The sequence below is a fragment of the Lipophrys pholis genome, assembly GCF_963383615.2.
Source record: "Lipophrys pholis genome assembly, chromosome: 12".
NCBI lineage: Eukaryota > Metazoa > Chordata > Actinopteri > Blenniiformes > Blenniidae > Lipophrys > Lipophrys pholis.
In genome coordinates, this window is record NC_137641.1 from 4455275 (window position 1) to 4472760 (window position 17486).

The window sequence follows — 17486 nt, forward strand, 5'->3', positions numbered from 1 at the left end:
GATGGACAGTCCACAGAGAGGTTGAAGAAGTGAGGCAGTGTCAGGGCTGATGTGTGACAGAAGGACAACAGGAAGAGAGGAAGTGAAGCTTTACAAGGACGTCTACAAAATGTGCTTTGGAGTCGGTGCTGCTGCACATCCAAGTCAAAGAATCAACAGAGATTCAACCGTTTAAAATGAACTTACTACCAAAGGTCAAAGAATCTGCTGAGAGCTCAGCACTTACAAGAATCTAAAGATTGTTTTCCATCAATCACTTGATCAATAGATGAGATATTAATCCATCAGTGTGACGATCAACTTGTTTGGCCTTTTGTCAAGAAAAGTGCCAAATTAACTAGAAAGAAAATGAGAGGGACACTGTCATGTGTTTAGGTTAAAGACATGATATGGTCCTGAAGTTTCTAAGGTTGTTAAAAAGTGTGCTATAGTTAAATAGTTAATGTAGTGACACATCTTCATCTTCTCCGTAGAGGATCGTTTTTTGTTGTAGCAGAGTGAGTGTTCCTCTCGCTCTACGATCTTTGCTGTTTTGTCTCTCGGTGAAGGTAAGCTAGCAGTACTACAGAAACGTGGCTGAAACTTCACAGGAACACGCTGTGTCGCTCTTAACACTTGAGCCTAGGGAAATTTTCGTCTTTGTAAGTATCTGTGGGTCATGTATAGTTCAAAATGCATCGGTTGTTGTAGTGACTGTTGTGTTACATGTGTATATCGAATTCAGTGTGTTTTCCATGCATGTATAGACAGTAATTGTTCTTTTTTCTGTATGTTTACAGTAACCACACTTTCACACACTTTCACATATTTACACACACACACACACTAGAAATCACTAAAACAAGAAAAGCAAGCCTTGTGCACAGTGTTTTCTTTGATGGTTCGCTGGCTGTCTAGCAACACACTGTCACGTGTTGTGAGGACAGCATAGACACTTTGGTTTAAAGTAGGGATGTCCCGATCAGATCGCTAGATATCCGATCGGGGCCGATATTGCTGATTTGTAAATGATCGGGAATCGGCAAATCCAGCCGATCGCCCCGCCGATCTAATTTAAAAAATATATATATTTTCCCGTCAGCTGCCGTAAAGCGAGCCCCGTTTGCAACCTGCCGTAAACCGAGGTTAGCAGTCTAAAACCATTGAGTGGATAAAATGTCAGCAGTCTGGAGGTATTTTAAGGTTGACAACCAAACCAGTCCAGCGGCCAGTTGGACTATTTGCTTCGCCACAGTCCCGAGAGGTGGAGCCCCACTACTTCGTTTAACACAACTAATTTGATAAGACATCTAAAAAGTAAACATGCGGCGGAGTACGCTCAGCAAAGACGATCATCCGTGGAAAAAAAGATGACGTAATCGCCCCCCTCCTCCCCCCACCGTGGTCCTAAACGTCACCTAACAACCACAACAATCACGGACTTCAAGCTAGACCTAGATATATATATATATATATATAGAGAGAGAGAGAGAGAGAGAGAGAGAGAGAGAGAGAGAGAGAGAGAGAGAGAGAGAGAGAACAAAAGAAACCCAGAAAACGTTCAGATGTGCATGGCTATACATTGCATTTGACAATTATTATTGTATAATTGTACTACTACAGTATTTTTGTTATTGCTATTCTTATAATTATTGTATTCTCATATTATTATTTTATTTTATATTAATTGGTATTCTCATTGGACTATTATTATTGCTATATTATTATATTACCTTATTATAATTATCTAATGCTGTTTATTATTATTATAGATTTTATTATTTTATTATAGATACTGGATTCTTATAACATTATTGATATTATTATTATAACCATTACTACGGCTGAGTATAGCCAGTAACCTATTTGGCCAAGATAACAGTATTATCACAATACAGCGATTCTACTCAGTATATCTCTGGAAATTTCATCCACGATACATTAAAGGGGACATATCATGCTAAATCCACTTTTTTAGCCCTTAAATGCATTTTGTTTTATATTTAGAGTGTTTAGAAGTACAGAAAAGTTCAAAGTAGTCTCTTCAGGTGCTCCGTTGATATCTTTATATTCTGTTTTGGTCATATTTTGCGATCGGTTTCGATTTTTCTATTCTCTATTACGTTTTTTGAACAATGACGTCACAGTATTCGCAGCAGAACTGCCAGATTAGGACATCGACTCCAGGTCCAACACTTCGAGCAATCCGCCATTTTTGTTTCTCGCTGCGATTTTGTAGTCCAACCTCAAGGATGCCGAAGTTACGAGAGGATAAGTCGAAATGTTCGGTTGTTGGATGTAGTAACCCACAAGCTTCGTTACACCGTCTCCCAGCATCAGAACCTTTTCGAAGTGCCTGGTTGAGTTTTATTTTTCACAGAAATGTACCCACATCTGTGGGTAAGGTCATTTTTGTGTGCGCGAAGCACTTCAAGGACGACTGCTTCAGCAACCTCCGCCAGTATAAAGAAGGATTTGCCGAAAGACTTGGTCTGATTGAGCGGTCAGTTCCTTCTATCTATGGAGACGACGAACAGAGCACTTCGGTAAGCTGTATATAACGCTAAAAAGTGTGATGATAAGACGTCCCTGTCATTGTTTTGTTAGCATTAGCAGTTGCACCGTCTTCATATGTTAGCGCTGTGTGCTCGTTTTAGATTAGAATGTAACTTCTGTGTTAAATAGTCGTTGTAATACAGGCAGTATTGTAGTAGTGGGTATGGATGGAGAAGTTAGTGTAAATATAGTGACACACCATTGCGTTACATCCATATGAAGACGTTGTTCTGCAGGTGCATCATCGTCATTTTCATCTGGCTCCGCCGGGTCCGACTCTGGCTCCAACATGTATGGCTGGATGGACAAATCTTCCGTTGTTGACATTTTGTCAATAATGTGTGAATATAAAGTTTCTGCGCCGCTAGATAATTGTATCTGTTCTATCAAACTACAAAGATGTCCGAACAGGGTGGAGTTGAACCGAGTGTCACCTCTGCAACCTGGAGAGGAGGCGGGGTATGAAGTGTCTCATTTGCATTTGAAGAGACCGCCCCAAAACGAGTTGCTCTCAGAAGCGCATCAGAAAAGGGGTAGAAAAGGGGCCTGTGGAGCTCTAATAATGAGGAATTCAGACCCAAGCATTGCAGTTCCGCTTTATATAGACCACAACTGTATGATTTATATGTAAAAAGGAAGGATTTAAAAGCATGATATGTCTCCTTTAAGACGTCTGTCTATCTGAAGAAATTCACAATTTATTGACTGAACCCACTTCACAGGAATTATACAACATTGTCAATCAATTTCACATGAATAACAGCCCAGTACAACACATTAACACAGTAAACAAAGTGTGTACTGCACATTAACACAGTAAACAAAGTGTGTACTGCACATTAACACTCACTAAACAAAGTGTGTACTGTACATTAACACACACTAAACAAAGTGTGTACTGCACATTAACACACAGTAAACAAAGTGTGTACTGCACATCAATGCACACAAACAAAGTGTGTACTGTACATTAACACACACTAAACAAAGTGTGTACTGCACATTAACACACTAAACAAAGTGTGTACTGCACATTAACACACTAAACAAAGTGTGTACTGCACATTAACACACAGTAAACAAAGTTTGTACTACACAATAACACATACTAAACAAAGTGTATACTGCACATTAACACTCACTAAACAAAGTGTGTACTGCACATTAACACACTAAACAAAGTGTGTACTGCACATTAACACACAGTAAACAAAGTTTGTACTACACAATAACACATACTAAACAAAGTGTATACTGCACATTAACACTCACTAAACAAAGTGTGTACTGCACATTAACACACTAAACAAAGTGTGTACTGCACATTAACACTCACTAAACAAAGTGTGTACTGCACATTAACACACTAAACAAAGTGTATACTGCACATTAACACTCACTAAACAAAGTGTGTACTGCACATTAACACACTAAACAAAGTGTGTACTGCACATTAACACACAGTAAACAAAGTTTGTACTACACATTAACACACACTAAACAAAGTGTATACTGCATATTAACACACACTAAACAGAGTGTATACTGCATATTAACACTCACTAAACAAAGTGTGTACTGCACATTAACACACACTAAACAAAGTGTATACTGCATATTAACACTCACTAAACAAAGTGTGTACTGCACATTAACACACTAAACAAAGTGTGTACTGCACCTTAACACACACTAAACAAAGTGTGTACTGCACATTAACACACACTAAACAAAGTGTGTACTGCACATTAACACTCACTAAACAAAGTCGCTACATGTATGACGTTTTTAAAAAGTCAAACAGTTTGGAAATCAGTTTAAAATTCAACTTATAATTCTACTTAGAGATTTAGGAAACCTCTTTCCATCGTCGATGTTCATTCACCCCTGCCGCCACCACCACCGGTTCAAGATGGCGGAGCTGTTGATGTGTCCCTCCCCAGTCGCCGAGGCGTCTACTCTTTATTATGTCTATGGTTTTCTCTATTAAGGAGTGTGTTTTGAATTGGGAAGTGTTTTCTGTAGTTTGCAGCGTTTTGCACTTCCAGGCCACCGTAGTAATCAGTTACTTTTTACTCTGATTTCTGATCACAGCGATCTGTAATAAAGTCACAATTGATTTTAATCCGACCAAAACTTACATCATGTGTGTTCAGTACCAGTGTTGATGGTAACATGTCACGAATCGCGTTAAGAATCGGAACCAACAAACATCACCACTAAACCTTAACATTGCATCAACAACACATCTGCAGAGATGTTACAACTTAATTTAATCAATCAATCAAATAAAGATTATTTGTCCCTGGGGGGTAATTACGTAAAAGGTTGCATAGAAAAAGCAGCGCAAATAAATAAATAGATGAATAGATAAATAGTTCAACAACAGACTACAACTACCTCACCGGGTAAATAAATACCAGTAGTTAAACACTGATAATCTTTAGTCTTCTTAAGGATTATATGATGCATTAGCAATTCTGAGTCGTGTAAGTTCAATAAATGTTGTACTTTTTTCATTCAGCTCACAGTAATGATGTAAATCATTAAATAATAAACGTACCAAAGGATCTGGACAGGCGGTGCAGTGGTAAAGCCTTGTAAATAGTGTCAGTGAGCATTCAGGATCTCTCAGTCAATCTTTGATTTCTCAGGTGAACTCATAAGGAATCGAAAGATCAAAGGATGTCTCACACAAACTACATGTCACAAAGGGTAATGACTTTGATACAAAGAGTTTTGTCTTTTATGATTTATTTATTTGTTTATTTATGAACATGTGCAAAAATAACAAACAAGAGAAACAAACAGACTTATTGTAGCACACAATAACATGTTAGCTCATCCACAAACCACAGATTAGCATGGTAGCTTGTTTATGTAGCACATGATAGCAGGTTAGCTCATAAACAAGGACTTTCCTGGTAATGTGTAATCCTGGTGTGAATGAAGCAACAGTGTTCTGACCACCTGCAGTTAGTGATGTCATCACAGTGGGCGAGAGGACGGATTTTATCCACATATTTTGGAAAAAAACTCATAAAATTATCATTTCTTGAGAGGAAAATGTGTTGTCTTTCAGTCTGTGTGGGTTTGGAAGCAGACAGACGTAAACTTTAGACACTAGGAGGCGCAGTTTGATGCAGACACACGATTTTGCTCCATCTGACTCATTTATAAATGTCGCTTGAAATCGCTGGAACCAAAAAAAATGAGAGCATTGTTCTCTCTTGTCAAAAAGGTATTTTTTTATGATATTTTCCCCACATGCGTTACAACGTCTTGCTCGGCAGGTTCTTGTCGTGCTTCTGATCTGCTCGTTTTGTTTATCACAGTCATAGTTTAGCCACAGTGGCCACTTGTTTGGAGTGTTCTGTCACGGCTGTTTTTGAAGAGTCATTTTGGTTTTCCCATGTATTTGAATGAGAGGAGGAGGAGGAGGAAGGAGGCGGGAATCGGTGTTCGGAACTTTGACAGCTAATAAACATGAAACCGCTCGACGAATGATAAAGTTGAACTGAATTATTGAGCAGGAGAGTCTCCTCTGTCGTTTAATAGTGTTTTGGAGCCGATACGATATTCGCCCTCAGAGGAGATAGCGTTTATCTTGTTCTGAAAGGCGGACTTCCTGTTGGATTTAGGTCCGGGGTATCAGGTGATTTTTAGATCCTGATGAGACCAACAATTGAGTTTTGGTTTGATCTCTCTACGACATTGTGGCCGTTTTAGTGTTTCTAGGTGGCACTAGAGAGCACATTTTGGCACTCTGGGGGTTATTTTTTACATTTTCCTATATTTTTCCCCAGTCTTGATGAGTGTGCCAAATTTGGTGAGCATTTGAGCGTGTTTAGGGTATAACATTTATTCTCCCTCAGAGGTAATAGCATTTGCGTGAGGGCCTTCTTTGGGTGAAAATCTTAGTTTGGAAGGCAAATTGCAAACTTCCTGTTGAATTTAGGTTGGGGTATCAGGTGATTTTTAGGTCTTGATGAGACAAACAATTGAGTTTTGGTTTGATCTCCAGATGACATTCCTACGGGCCGTGGTGGCCATTTTAGTGTTTCTAGGTGGCGCTAGAGAGCACATTCTGGCACTCTGGGGGTTATTTTTTACATTTCCTTAATTTTTTTTTCAGTCTTGATGAGCGTACCAAATTTTATCAACATTTGATCGTGTTTAATGGGTCAAAATGTGGCTCAAAGCCGCGTCAGGAGTGGGAAAAAACAATAAGAAGAAACATGAAATACAATAGGGTCCTGGTCTTTCAGGCTTGGTCCCTAAAAAAAATACCATGTGCAGCAATAACTTTATTATTTGATTATATATCCTCCAGCCACTTTCTCCCACTTGTCCCATTTTCCCAGAATTGTCCAGAGACTCTGTGGCAAAGATCAGTCGTTCCTTTTTATGTCTTTTCTTCATGTCAGGAGAATTTTCCTCGTAAGAAAACCTCATGGAGACAGAAAACACAGGAATCAGACTGAGAGCGATTTGAGAAAGTTTAAGACCATTTTATTACATTATTCTTGCAAGAAGAGACAAAGTCACAGTCCAACCTCTGCATGATTGTCCAGGAGTTTGTCTCACTCTGAAGTCAGACAGCGCCCCCTAAAGGCTGAAATTTTGAGTCTGCATGAAGGTCACCAAAAGCAGCAGAGATGTTTGAACAGTGCTGACACAGGTCATCCTTCAACACAGACTGAACATTACACATCATTCTTTATGAGACAAAACAAGATTTCCATAACACTTTGTAATATGTTTGATAATCAGACTTTGGTCTTCTGTATTGTGTCCATTGATATTTAGTTTATTTATTTTCTTTTTTAACTGTCTATGTCTCTCTAGGCCAAAGAAATAGGATGAGTTTCTCTCTCCAATGAATAATTGGTCTAATTCAGATTGAAGCTTGTTTAATTCTATTGAGTCTTCTCTTGATAGAACATTCTTTTTACCCAGACTGTTTAATTAAAGGACGATGTTTTGCTGTTTTTGTTTGTTTCTTCTAATGATATTTTTACTGATTTTAATCCCAAGTTCATTTACTTTAAATTTGAAACTCTCCCATTTACTAATAGAAAACATTTCCAAGGGCTCAAGCTCTAAAATCAGCTGTTTTACTTCCTTACAAAATACAGTGCTATCCAACAGTGTATTATTACATTTCAAAATCAAATTTATGCTGGGACTATTCTTTGGAAGTACCAAGGATAATGTTATTATGCAATGGTCAGTTAAAGGTGAGGCAGAGATGTCCTGTTTGTTCAGAAACTCTTCAGAACACAGCAATGTGTTTGACTCGATCAGTGTTAGCCCCGCCCACTGAGTTTGATGGACGAGTTTAACAAGATAAAATTAATTCATGAAGCCGTGCAACACCGGACCATGAAATAATTAAATACATCATGGAATAATTATAGATGTTTTTACATAAAATTAATTAATTTTAATTCATTAATGACACATTTAATGACACATTTATGTATTTAATTCCAATTTTAATCAATTAATGACACATTTAATTAATTATTGAATGGTTTATTTCATTATTTAATTTTGGCACAGTCAGCCCTCCATAGGAGCACCACCTGATGAACCAGTGAAAAATAACTGCAGGCAAAGTACATTATTAATCCTTTAAGATCATCTATAGTATTTTATTTTCTGTGAATATAGCTTCCTCCTGAGTTGCATATTTGTGTGTGAGGATTGAACTTCCTGGTTCTTGGTCTCCTCTTGCTGCTTCAGGCTGAGTTTTCTCCTGATCCACACTGATGGTTGCATGAGTTGGACTAGCTCCTCTCTCTCAATGCAGTTTGTATTTCATGCAGTCAAATGTAAGTGTTCATGCTCAGGCTGTGGTACGTTCATTCAGATCACATGATCTTTATGGAGAGTGGGGCTTGCAGCCCGAAGCCCTGCTCCAGGATGATTTAGAAGCTCAGAGCTGATTGGCTGGCGTCAATGGAGGCACTGCTTGACAGAACCAGAGTGAGTTGTGACGCCAGCTTATGCGCCGCGAGAGCTAACAGTTAAGAATCCAAATGAATGAGGTTGATTATTTACTGGTGTATAAATGTAAAACTCTGACTTTAGAGGAGAAACTGGAGGTAAAGTGAGTGTAAGGTCATAATAAAATCTGTGTAAGAATCTCACTTGTAAATCAATATGCTGCTCGTCGAGTGGAGGAATTCTTTCCTTGCAATCAGTAGGCCCGTGTTCAACTCCCCACCGAGACACAGTTTAGTTTATTAAATGATTTAATCAGAGGCTATTCCCCGTGTTAAACCTTTTCACAAGATGGGATCCTACAGTATATGGTTGTCATAAAGATGTTGGAGCTCAAAACTTCTGCACAAACATTAGTTTGGTATTAAGTGGTGTTGAACTCTGCGCTCAGTAGACCTGAAATAAAATCTCACCACCAAGTATTTACATGTTGAAACACCACCGCCTCTGGTGAAGAAACATCTGATCTCAATAAATAAATTCATTAGTTCAGTTTATGTTAGAGATTTCTAATGTGTGTGTGTGTGTGTGTGTGTGTGTGTGTGTGTGTGTGTGTGTGTGTGTGTGTGTGTGTGTGTGTGTGTGTGTGTGTGTGTGTGTGTGTGTGTGTGTGTGTGTGTGTGTGTTCAGTGAAGTGTATCAGTGTGCAGCAGTCAGTTTCTGTTCAGTCTGACTGAGGGAGGTTTTTGTACGACGGTTTTTCACTGTGTGAACACCCACTGACTGTTGATAACATGAAAACTCTGACAGTAATAAACTGCAGCATCTTCAGCTTGAACTCCACTGATGGTCAGAGTGAAGTCAGAGTTTGATCCACTGCCTGTAAAACGATCTGGAGTCCCTGATGCTCGAGAGCTGGTGTAGTAAATGAGCCTTTTAGGAGGTTGTCCATCTCTCTGTTGGTACCAGGCTAAATAGTGACCAGCACTATAAACATAAACATTCTGACTGGTCCTACATGTGATGGTGACGGAGGCTCCCAGAGCAGAGCTGACTGCTGCAGGCTGAGTCACTGTGACCTGGCCTCTGGACTCTGAGGAAACACAGACAGAAACATCAAGCAGCCTCATGGTTTTGTGGGCTTCATTTCAGAGGGACGGATGTTGACAGAGGAGAGGAGTTTGATTCTCTGGACTTTACCTGTGAAGCAGCAGCAGAGGAGAGTCCAGATGAGGACGCAGATCACACTCATGTTTCTGATGAGGAGGATTTCTCTGTCTTCTGTTGTCATGAAGGACGGCTGTCAGTCATCCAGTCTTCAACTGTCAGGACTATAAACTCTCCCAGAGCACTGGAGCATGGTGCTGCTGATGCAAAGTGGCTCTATGGAAATGTTCTGACTGACTCCAACAGGGACCTGGATCACTTTCATCTCTCACTTTCACTCTGGATTCAAACTTTCATGAGAATATTAAGGAATTAAACTGAATAATTAAAGATATGTCTGTAGTTTTCAAATTTAATTTACTGTTTTTGCTGTTAAATCCCTTCAGGAATAAATTCCAATAGACATAATAGAAAAAACAGAAAATGATCTTTAAAACAATCTCTATAAATATATGTATTTCAAGTAGACATTGCAGATGAAAGAACTGTTCTCTTGTGTTCCGTTAGGATCAGGTGGTAAAAGTTGTTTTGGAGAGTTTGTTGGTTTCAGAATCAGAGAGTGGCGTCTCTCTACAGTCAGAGGTTTTTGTACAGCGGCTCAATGAGTTTGTATCACTGTGGTACACGTTCGGTGGAGGAACCAGACTGGATGTTGGAAGTAAGTTTATTCTCCTTTAATACTTTCAACTAAATAATTCAAATTCAGACATTAAACCTTGTTTTGAATGATTTGAGATTAGAAAGATGTTTTTTTTTCTTAATAATTATTGTAGTGATCAAGTTTTAATCTCCATTGATTTCATGTAGTTTAGCTCAGCTCTGTTTCACTTTAATTTGATCACAGAGAAAAGTTATTAGTTTTAAATTTACACCGGATTAAAATCTCATTAGGATTAAATGACAAAACCAAAGCTATTGTCAGTCTTTAAATGTGCTCAGTTAGAGCCTGATGGCTGTGGAACACACTGTTTTAACTCTACCAGTCTCATGTTGAAGCTGTTTTTACACTGACCTGTGTATTTAGGGACATTTCTGGTGCACTGGTCTGTCTTTGGGCTGAGTTTTAGTTGACATGTCCACTGTTTGAAATGTGTTTATGTTGGAATGTGTGCAGGTTTTATTCTTCTTGTTTTATTGAGTGTCTCTTCATCACAGCTGGATTTATTCTTGGTTCTATAGAATGTTTCCCAATTCTGTTTCTCTTCTTACTTTAAAATGCATCATTAATATTGTTATTTTACAGTAAAATAGAAATACTGATGATACATGTTGTGAAATTATTAAAACCTCTTGATATAATTTTCACTGTTTATTTCACATTTTGCTCTAAATAATTGAAAATATTAATTTAGATTTGAAGTTCATGTTAAAGTTTCCAGTCATAAGTTGTAAAGTGTAAACTTTCTGATAGCGTTGATGCAAATGAAGAGTAAACGTTGAGACATCAGCTTGTGTTCCTTCCTGTGTAGTTTGAGGTATTTCAAGTCAAAGTGTTGGATGATTCTCTCTGTGCTGATGTGCATGAGAGGCTTCTTAAAGGGAAGTGAAACAATGTGTGAGTGAGTGACTGCTGGAGCAGAAAAAGCCTCTGACAGCAACTTCTTCCAGGACCAAATCAGCTGTCTCCCACTAAAGCTGTCCAGGTGTGTGCTGGTTGATTGACAGCTGGGTGCTCCCTGTCCTCTAATTTGATTGGTGTCTCCTAGGTGATACCCGCCCCACCCTGACGGTGCTGCCCCCCTCCAGAGAGGAGCTGCAGCAGGGGAAGGCCACGCTCATGTGCCTGGCCAACGAGGGCTTCCCCTCAGACTGGAGTCTGAGCTGGAAGGTGGAGGACAGCAGCAGCAGCAGCAGCAGCAGCAGCTGGGAGGAGAGCAGGAGCCCCGGGGTGCTGCAGAAGGACGGCCTCTACAGCTGGAGCAGCACCCTGAGGCTCCCTGCAGACCAGTGGAGGAAGGTGGGCTCTGTGACCTGTGAGGCCACCCGGGGCTCCCAGACTCCCCTCAGAGAGACACTGAGGAGAGACCAGTGTTCCCAGTCCTGACCGGACTCACTGGGACTCTCACACTGCTTTTACTCTCACACTGATCTCACCTCTGTCATTCACCCTCTTTCACTTTCTTCTATCATCAAAGCAAACTGACTTCATCAATATTCATCTTCTTTCATCATCATTTTCTTCAAGCTTTGACAAAATAAAGACAGTTTTCACCTCAATCTTTGGTCTTTCATGACTTTTTTACAACAATAAAATAATCATGGCAAAGATGGATGAATGTAAAAATATTATATGAGAGTGTTTATATCCTCACATCCTTATTTATATCTTTCAATAAAAGCTGGAAGTTGAAACGTATTTGCATGTCCTATAAATGGTAGGATTAGATTGTAACAGTGGCAGCCTTGCATTTCAGACCTCGGCCTTCACTAGTGCTGGTCTGAGTCAATCCACCCCTCAATCACTTTTTTATGGCTACAAAAACCAGGTCATCATGCAGAGATGCAGTATAAAAAGCCTTTGCATCACAGATAGATACTCGTGTTGCCAGAATAAAAACCTTTATGATGAAAAGAATCAAAGTTCAAGTCTCCTTCTGTTTCAGCTTCATAAAAAAATCCGCTGTTATTCCCAGAATTCCTGGGGGCCGTGGACGGTGACAAACGTTTTTCATGGTTTGAAAATAATATAATAGCGAATAACATAATCCTGAATCCTTCCATGGAACTTGTAGTGAGCACAAGTAAATTGTACCGGACCTCTGTGTGCTTGGAGCCCTGCGGTGCGTTCAATGACCTCTAGGAAACGTCATTCTTGAAAATTGTTTTGACAATAAATCTGCAACCACATCTCTTTATCTTCTCCTTTAGCCATTGTAGGTGGACAAAACCACTATTAAACAAACACAACTATAATATTGTGAATGCAGCTCGCTCCAGATGCAGTCAGCTGGCGCTGGAGAGTGAACTCTGACGAGCCAATCAGAGGGCTTGAATACTCTGACGTCACCCGAGGCCTGCTGGCGGGTCCTGAGTCACCAATATCTATTTGTGTCATAAAAGCCATCGGCACTGGGTTACTTCACCTGATGAAGAGTCACCTACAATATCAAGAAGTTCTGAGGATAAAACCTGCTGTTTATTAAAGGTTTAGACATTTTGAATCTTCCATCATCCATTTTCTCCCTCTAATCCATTTCCGGGTGGTGGAGGTGTCAGTCTGAGCACCGTCACCCAGATCATATTTGTTGGAATAATCTTACGAAAGGTTATCACATTCATTGTACCAACAGTCTTTCTCATCTAATACGACTTGTATTTCTCCACTGTGATCTTTTATGGTTAGGAGGAATGTGGTCTGCAGATGGGAAGTGCCTTGAAATCAGATAAGAGGAACCCTAATAAAAGAAGAGGAGGCGGCAGAGGTTTTTCAGAGCGAGTTGGAGATTGTAACTGAAACACTCTCTGTCCGTTCTCCTCGCGAGTAAAAACCAATCTTAAACTTGTGTGTGTTCTTCCTTGCAGAATTAATAAATGTTCAGAGGTTGGACCTGACAATATTGCACCAATTAAGAACCTTCCTGCAGGTGGTGAGCCCACGTGAAGGTGGTGTCCGGTGTGAGACACCACCTTCAGGAAGGTTCTTAATCGGTGCAATGTGATCTGGGTGACGGTGTTTGCCACCCGGATAAGTGAGAGAGGAATTATATAGTGTGTAAAACTAAAATCATGCTCAAATTCATTGTAAAAGTGTAATTGCATATTTTCATTACAAAATAAAGACATAGAATTTATAGTTGATTTAACAATTCTAGTTGGAAAATTTCACAATTTCACAATGCAGATTAGCAAAGGTAAACCCAGATTATGTTCAGTTTTATATTGAACTTAAAGAACACATTAAAACACTCAGTAACATAAACACAGAAAAAAAGCAATAAAACTATTGAGTTATTTAAAGAATGTGATGGAGCGGCTCCATCACGCGCGATGACGTAGCACATATCATCGCGGCGCACCCGCCGCGTAACGCACACACACACACACACACACACACACACACACACACACACACACACACACACACACACACACACACACACACACACACACACACACACACACACACACACACACACACACACACACACACACACACACACACACACACACTCACTTACCTACTCTGCAATAACCTGCACTCACATACAAGCCAGTTTCTCCTCCTCTGTTGTCAGTATCGTGACCAAGGGTTCACACTTGTAGCAGTATGATTTCTCTCTCTCTCTCAGACATTCACACACACCTTCACTCACCTTCCAGTGTGGCGGAGGACAGCCGGCAGTGACGCGCCTGCAGGGTGACTGGCAAACCCGGGCCATACCACCAGTCGGGTTAAATGCTTTTGGGCCTGGAAGGTTTCACAGTCACGTGAACAATGTTATTATTTCTTTCCTTTAAAACTTATTGCCGAGTTTACTGAGGGGTTATTGTGGGACGGCAACGTAAATGATGGAAAATCTATTTATTTATGTTGTAGGGTTTGTGTTTAAGAAAAACAATGACTTTTTTCAGCGAAAGGTTACGCCCAGTGGGAGGGGCTAAGCGGATAAAACGGGCTGTGCTGGGCCTGATGGGAGAGTTGGACTCTGGTTAGAGGTGGTGGCAAGTATTGATCGGTGGAGCTTCATTGTTGTATCCTGAAGTTGAGGAAGAACTCATATGTATATAACCTGTACAGATTTGTATATAGAGTTTTCTTTGCTTTTGTTTATTTTCACATTTGGGTATTTTTTATTTTATTTTGCACTTTGTAAATAGTATGATTCACGGTTTGGAGAGGCCTGAAAAATAAATTAGAAAAACAACAACAACACAGCTGACGGCTACGCCATCGGTTTTCCCAGTTTGGGAAGGTTGTTGGGTGAACCCCGCGACAAAGAATTATTCCAAAAAGAATAATGAGACCCTCTGCTTCCCTCGTCTCTTTTGTGTTTTTTTTTTTTTTAATTATACTTTTCTTTTAAAATAAATAATGTCATCCTTATTTGTATTTGTTATAGTTATCTTTATAAGTTCATACCATGGAGCTTAAGATTATACTAATGTATTATTTGTGAGCATCGTCTGTTAAAATTGTTTGTTTTTGTTGTTTGATGTTTGTTTGCTCTGTTTGGATGTTCCCCCATTTGGGCAATAAAGTAGAAAATGAAATAAAATAAAATAAAATGAATCAATTAAAAAAAAAAAGAGCATCAATATCAAAACCTGATTGGTTGAAGCAGCAGCGTGATCGACACTTATTTCACGTTGCAGTTGCAGAGGGGCCAGAATGAAAGTTTTTTAGACGTCTTTCTTGGACGTTGTCTGGATGTCTTTTCTGGACATCATATAGACGTCAATATTTGACATCCAGAAGACGTCCTCAGACGAGCCAGAATGACGTTTTTTAGACGTCTTTCTTGGACGTTGTTTTCACGTCTTGTCTGGACGTCTTATGGACGTCAATGAAAATACGTTTGAAAAGAGAAAGGACAGGTCATCAGTCTTCCACAGGACACACACAGACACTTCATTTAGCATTAACATTACATGCAGTTTTTTGGAATGTGGGAGGAAACCAGAGAACCCTGAGGAAACACAAGGAAATTCCACAAACAGCTCCAGCTGGATTTGAACCCACAACCTTCTGTCAAGCGAGAGCGCTAAACAGTGCAGCAATGAGAGCATTAACAATGACAATGACAATTGATAATGCTGATAAAACATTGACTCATGTACATAGTTGTATTCACCAGATGAAAAGTTATCAAAGTGGTGAGTTTCTCCTTGGAGACTTAAAAAGTCTGAAGTTTGACTTTATTCTGAGAATATTATATTAAAGTAAAATAAATAAAATCAGGATTTTGACTTTAAAGACGTCATTTACAAAACGTTAATGCATCTTTAATGTGTCCAGAATCATCGTCCGTACATGGAAAATCAAAGAATTGAGAATAATTTTATCACATCTAAAACTAAATGAGTGGAAACGCTGGCGTTAACAGCCATACGGTTCAGCAGAAATCAAGGTCAGATGTTATTAAGTTTGTGGCTGAAGCAGCTGGAAGATTTGTGGGAGTAAAGAATGACTCCCCACAGACACTTCATGCTTCTAAGAGGGTGAGTCAGGAGGGGTCAGTCCAGAAGTCCAGCAGCCGGTCTGACACAGGGGATGAGGAAGGTGAAGACATGGATGATGGTGACTTCATTGATGGTATCCAGGACGTTTCCTTTTTTCATAATGGTCTGAGGAAAGGAGAGGTGGAGGTCTGCACAGCAGAGAAAAGACAGAACATGTGAGAGAAGAGACAGGAGAAGAAGCTCAGAGCAGAGGTGGTGAGGCTCTGAGGTCAAGCGTCCAGAGGGATGGACAGTCCACAGAGAGGTTGAAGAAGTGAGGCAGTGTCAGGGCTGATGTGTGACAGAAGGACAACAGGAAGAGAGGAAGTGAAGCTTTACAAGGACGTCTACAAAATGTGCTTTGGAGTCGGTGCTGCTGCACATCCAAGTCAAAGAATCAACAGAGATTCAACAGTTTAAAATGAACTTACTACCAAAGGTCAAAGAATCTGCTGAGAGCTCAGCACTTACAAGAATCTAAAGATTGTTTTCCATCAATCACTTGATCAATAGATGAGATATTAATCCATCAGTGTGACGATCAACTTGTTTGGCCTTTTGTCAAGAAAAGTGCCAAATTAACTAGAAAGAAAATGAGAGGGACACTGTCATGTGTTTAGGTTAAAGACATTATATGGTCCTGAAGTTTCTAAGGTTGTTAAAAAGTGTGCTATAGTTAAATAGTTAATGTAGTGACACATCTTCATCTTCTCCGTAGAGGATCGTTTTTTGTTGTAGCAGAGTGAGTGTTCCTCTCGCTCTACGATCTTTGCTGTTTTGTCTCTCGGTGAAGGTAAGCTAGCAGTACTACAGAAACGTGGCTGAAACTTCACAGGAACACGCTGTGTCGCTCTTAACACTTGAGCCTAGGGAAATTTTCGTCTTTGTAAGTATCTGTGGGTCATGTATAGTTCAAAATGCATCGGTTGTTGTAGTGACTGTTGTGTTACATGTGTATATCGAATTCAGTGTGTTTTCCATGCATGTATAGACAGTAATTGTTCTTTTTTCTGTATGTTTACAGTAACCACACTTTCACACACTTTCACATATTTACACACACACACACACTAGAAATCACTAAAACAAGAAAAGCAAGCCTTGTGCACAGTGTTTTCTTTGATGGTTCGCTGGCTGTCTAGCAACACACTGTCACGTGTTGTGAGGACAGCATAGACACTTTGGTTTAAAGTAGGGATGTCCCGATCAGATCGCTAGATATCGGATCGGGGCCGATATTGCTGATTTGTAAATGATCGGGAATCGGCAAATCCAGCCGATCGCCCCGCCGATCTAATTTAAAAAATATATATATTTTCCCGTCAGCTGCCGTAAAGCGAGCCCCGTTTGCAACCTGCCGTAAACTGAGGTTAGCAGTCTAAAACCATTGAGTGGATAAAATGTCAGCAGTCTGGAGGTATTTTAAGGTTGACAACCAAACCAGTCCAGCGGCCAGTTGGACTATTTGCTTCGCCACAGTCCCGAGAGGTGGAGCCCCACTACTTCGTTTAACACAACTAATTTGATAAGAAATCTAAAAAGTAAACATGCGGCGGAGTACGCTCAGCAAAGACGATCATCTGTGGAAAAAAAGATGACGTAATCGCCCCCCTCCTCCCCCCACCGTGGTCCTAAACGTCACCTAACAACCACAACAATCACGGACTTCAAGCTAG

At 39.9% G+C, this 17486-nt stretch overlaps 1 gene segment (V, D, J or C); it reads left to right on the top strand.

The window, feature by feature from the left end:
- Window positions 1-7786: 7786 nt before the first annotated feature.
- On the top strand, window positions 7787-11866 carry LOC308117882 (Ig kappa-b4 chain C region-like). The segment is given in 3 exons: window positions 7787-7843; window positions 10159-10309; window positions 11358-11866.
- Window positions 11867-17486: the final 5620 nt, after the last annotated feature.